Source organism: Lotus japonicus, chromosome 1, assembly GCF_012489685.1.
Source record: "Lotus japonicus ecotype B-129 chromosome 1, LjGifu_v1.2".
In the NCBI taxonomy this organism is placed as follows: Eukaryota; Viridiplantae; Streptophyta; class Magnoliopsida; order Fabales; family Fabaceae; genus Lotus; species Lotus japonicus.
In genome coordinates this window covers 87981286-87987002 of record NC_080041.1, presented here as the reverse complement: position 1 = coordinate 87987002, position 5717 = coordinate 87981286, and the positions used below count along the sequence as shown (strand labels likewise).

Here is a 5717-nt window from a genome sequence, read left to right as displayed (position 1 = left end):
TTCTTTAACTATCCTAAATTACGATATTTAATTTTCTATGGGTTTCTCTCTCAAAGCTAATATTTCAAAATTACATTATTTCTTTCATATTAAATATGAGATTAATTTTAGTAAATATAAATTAAATTATTCATAGAGATTGTGACGTTGCTTATATTTAATGTTAATAAATACTCATAAATTTTTCACAACTAAAATTTTCTAAAATCAATAATATAAAGTGTCATTGAATAGAGTCAATAAAAATTTACTTACACATTAAAAGTCTTACAGTTAATACTCATAAATGTTTGATTTTTGTATACTCCTAAAGTGTCTTCAATGCAATATTAATTATATTTATGCATTAATAACACTCATAAAGTGTCTTCAATGCCCTTATTAATGTTATTACTCCATCTGTTCATAAATAACTGATACTATTTTGGTTTTATTGTTGTTTCTATATAACTGATACTTTTAAAGTTTCAAGAGAGCGTTAATTCTACTTTACCAAGTGTACCCTTCATTTATTGGTGGTAGAAAAATTGAAAAGTTATAATTAATAAGAGAGATAAAGGGTGTAATTGGAAGTTAGATAGTAATTTTAGTAAAACAAGAATATTAATTGCTATTTCTTAATACTTGTGCAACAACCTTAAAGTATCAGTTATATAGAAACGGAGGGAGTAATGTTTTCATTAATCTTAAACTCAACTTAAATTTACTACATATCGATAGATGTTTGACTTTTGTATACTTTATTATTTTATTCCATTGCGTCACAATATTTTAATTTTTACATCTGTCTATTAACTATAGCATTTAATGCTTGTTCACATGATTTTAGTTATATATAGACCTAAATATAGATATGAGCTCACATCACATACTAACATATTTCAAAAAGTAAGATTACTTCAACAAAATTATGACAATAATTTACTTTTTGATTGTTAGTTTGTGTATACAATGCTATGAAGTTGATGGCGGAAGGACACACCAGCAAAATAAGCAAGAATTTCATAGATTACATGACTACCAAAGCATTCAGGTATCATACTCTTAATTTTTATCATTTAAAGTAAGTGATTTTCTATAATGATTTATTTAAATGTCATGTGGTTAACAAATGCAGCCTACAATAGATGATGAATTTGACTGTGTTGATATTTACAAACAACTTGCTTTTCAACACCCTTTACTCAAAAATCACAAAATTCAGGTAACCATCGTTTCTAGTTCTGCAATTTTTATGGATTTTTCATTCCTACTTATAGAAATGTATGCATAATTTGACTATGCTTGATAAAATTATAATTGTATTAATCCTGTTAATTTACCATGTCATTTTTTTTAGATTTGGATTTTAAATTTCGTACCTAACCTTTCCTTCTCATTGTAACAAAGCTTTTCCCAACTTTTATGAGGACTACCAAGGAAAATATATCAACTTACCTTGGTAAAGTAATTAAAGATGAAAATTACACCCAAGGATGTCTTCCCGGAAAAGTGCCCATTTTGAAGACAACAATGAGACAGATGATGGTTACTAAATCATCTTCAAAATCACAACTTGATGGCTTTAATAAATATTCTCAAAGTTACCCTGGACATCATGTAAGTTGATTTAGTTTAAAAATTGGTTCACAAGTTTTATTGGACGGATTATTGTAATATTTATATTTTTTTTACACTTGCAAGATCATTTTAATGCTTATATAGATACATTTCATTGATTCGACAAAATACGCGTAGTTTTGTTTTTTTCTATCCTCTTAAAATATCTATTTTTATCTTGCTTAAATTTAATTTTCAATTTAAAATATTTTTCTTTAAAAAAAATTTGATCAATTATCCAACTATTTTCTATTATGTTGACCTCATGTTTAATTATTTTTTGTTTATTGATTATTTACATTTACATTATTATAACTTATAATTAAAAACATGTTTGTCTCATTTTTATCATATCTTATCCTCCTCAAGTTTGCTACCCTTGATACTATTCAAGATATGACGTTTCATGGAGCAAGAGCGATGATCGGCACATATAATTTGTCGCTTCAAGAAAACCAATATAGCATATCTGGAATTTGGATTCAAAACGGTCCACCTACCGAGCTCAATAGTATACAAATCGGATCTGGAGTAAAATAATTTCTATCTTATTTACACACACACAAAATTATATTTCATGATATTGTAAAAAAAAAAAAAGGGAACAATGTTATTCTTCAAATGACTGAATTAACTCGTTGTGATAATGATTTCCTTTATTGTATTTATTCTATATATGATCTTTTTAAATAAAATATCCTTATTATGCAAGGTTCATCCAAGCTTATATGGAGACCATCAAATACGTATAACTGCATATTGGACAGTAAGACTCATGAATTTATGCATTGTTCTCATTTTCTTAATTACTTAATTTGATTATGCTTATTGAGACAAATACATGCAGGCAGACGGCTACCGAAAAACAGGATGTTTTAATAATCAATGCCCAGGTTTTGTGCAAGTTCATCCAGGACATGGATTAGGAGCAGTCCTTCAATACACCTCTGTCATCGGATCACATCGCAAAGTAAAGTAGGATATGATGTAAAAATCAAACAGGTAAATTTTTTGAAAATATAAGATTGTATCGATTTCGTAATTTCTTCACCTTTTGTGAAAGTTAAAAGCTTCTAAAAATTGTTGTAAAAAAATATATTTAAGTTTATTATTTTTATTATTATACAATGACTTATCCAAGAGGATAAGTTTGTAACTTACAATCATAAAATAAAATAATTCTAACCAACATAGTTTAAATATTCTAACTAAATTTAAACAAAAAAAAATGAACAATATAAAACACAAAATATTTGTGTATTTCAAATTCAATTTTTAATATAAAAATTATATGGAAGTGATTTAATACATAGATTGGTAAAAATTATTAACCAAGTATTAAACTTAATAAGTAATGAAGCTTGACCTTTCGTTAAAAAAAAATGATGCTTGACCTTGACGTGGAAAAATAACTTTTCATTTATTTTACAATTATCTTTGTTGGGCATTTCATGATTTTTTGTTTAGAAATAGTGTACAGTATTTATACGTATATTTTTAAATGTAACAAACATATACTTTGAAATTCTTAAATTAGTAAATGAAACTAGTTGTTTTTCCTTTATAAAATATACTAGATTTTTTATAGTGATTTTGATAGCTATAATTTACTAAGTCCATAAAAAGTTGTGTGATCTTTTGTATTTGGACGAATAAATTTATATTAGTTGACTTGATGATATTATAATTTTTTTTTACGTGGATATTTAATTGCAATGCTTTCCTTTTGGTTTGGAATTATATATCAGGGGAAATGATGTGTTTTTTCGACTAAAATGGGAGTTATCGATGTAACTTGTAAAACATCAATAATATCATTTGTGTAAGTAATATATATATATATATATATATATATATATATATATATAATAAGTGAAATGAACACCGATTTTTAAGTTACATGTTTTGAATATTAAAAGCACTTGCTTTCAAAAAAAGATTATACCTTTTTTGTCTTAACTATAATGCATTTTATAAAGATTCGAACTGATTGCTTTAGACAATGTACTTATCAAAAATCTATTGTTGGAAAATTGACGTGGTGTGACCCAAGATATACTGTTAGAATTTTTAATGGTAAATTGTATTGGTTCATTGAATAAATTATTCATTAATTGGTGAAATTATTTAAACCTAACATTATATTTATATAATTTTCAAAATATCATTCCTAATTTTAAATATGTTATTATCAAATGATATTATCTTGAATTCATATTTTAAATATTTTTCTAACATGTGTAGCAACTTAAATAATTATTAAATAATTAAGAAAGTAACATCAAATATCTTGAAATACTCATAAAAAAAAATTAAGGTATCAACAATTGAGTTCATATATGTTTATAATATTTTATTCTCTCATTAGATATGAAAGGTTCATGTGATTTGCAGACAACTCATTTTTTTTATCTTTTAATTGCTTGAATATTTGTAGGATAAATCCACAGGTCATTGATGGTTCATTGGTGGTCAAGATAAAGTAGCACTTGGGTATTGGCCTAAAGAAATATTTACTCACTTAAGTCAGGGTTCATCTTTGATCAGATATGGTGGTGAAACCTTTGCTCCGCCCAATATGATTAGTCCCCCAATGGGTAGTGGAAGATTGCCTAAGGAGTTATTCAAAAACGCTGGTTTCATTTCAAATATTGAGATTGTGGATTCAAATTACAATGAAGTCGAAGTAAATCCCAAGAACATGAAGTCTAATTGCGATACAACGCCTAATTGTTATGATGTGTTGTATCATGGTTATGAAGGATCATTGTTTAGACAAGCATGTCTCTTTGGTGGGCCAGGTGGACAATGTGGTATATGATTATATTAAAAACTTTATTTAATAAAAGGTTTTTTCATTTTTGCTACTGATTCTTGAAATTTAGTATTCCAAAACTTCAAACATATTGTCAAAACTAGTACTTTTACCCGTGCATCGCACGGGGAATTTTAGTTCTTGTATTTTGTGTGTGTTATTTTCTTTTGTCTATTTTTTTTTAGGATATTTATGGATTAAAAGAACTAAATTTATTTTAGATCTAAGAATTCAAAAATTTGTATTTTTTTTGTACTTATAACTTTTTATTAGGTAAAATAGTTTAAAATACAAATATGATAGTATTAATAACATTGAAGTTTTTGTTTAGTTATGAGGATGAATGTAAAATTTGCAAATGACATTAATAATATAAAATTAGTAATATCGAAAATTAGTATGAAATTAATAAAACTAATACACTAAATTTTAACAAATGACATAGCATAAAAATAAATTATGAATGAGCGGTATCACTAATTTATATAGTTGTAACGCACTTGCTATTCATTCAATAAAATTATTCTGTTGTCAAAAAAAAATTATATAGTTTTAGGGGAAAAAATTAAAACCACCACCTTTAACTTTTATGTATTAATATTAAGTATTAACTAATTAATAATTCTCCAGATCAAAACTTATTAATTGTGCTCTATGAAATTATCTAACTTATTTGAACTAAATATTAATGAGCTAAATAATAATAAACTAATTAACAAAATTTTTGAGGTGAATAATTAAAGTTTTAATAGAATTAAAATCAATTTAATTTAATATTTATATAGCTTCAAGGAAAAGGATAATGAGAAGGTTATTTTCTGCATTGATATACTATTAAATGCACCACCTTAATTTTTATGGATTAATATTAATATTAATTATTATTTAACTAATAATTCAATAATCAAAACTAATTATGTATTTTGATATATTTCCTTAAAAATGAACCAAATAAATAAATAAACACTTTTTTTTTATATATTTTGATGTAAATTGAAGAAGGATATAGCATGATATTGATGGGAGGATTGAAATCGTCAAATAGAATTTCAAGAGGGAGGGACAATGAGAGTTATTTTTTGCATCGATATCATATTTAATATTAAAACCACCACTTTCAACTTTTAAGAATTAATATTAAATATTAACTATTACTTAACTATTCATTCTAGAAATTAAAACAAATTATGTGTGTCTATTCAAATTTGTAACTGATATTAACTATGTTCTTATAAACAAAGTTTGGTGAAAGGTTACCTTTAATTGTTAAAGATTATTTTGGTAAGTAATTTTTGAATCCATA

At 25.1% G+C, this 5717-nt stretch overlaps 1 pseudogene; it reads left to right on the top strand.

Moving 5' to 3' along the window:
• The first annotated feature begins 910 nt into the window (after window positions 1-910).
• On the top strand, window positions 911-4420 carry LOC130732181 (uncharacterized; annotated as a pseudogene).
• The last annotated feature ends 1297 nt before the right edge of the window (window positions 4421-5717 follow it).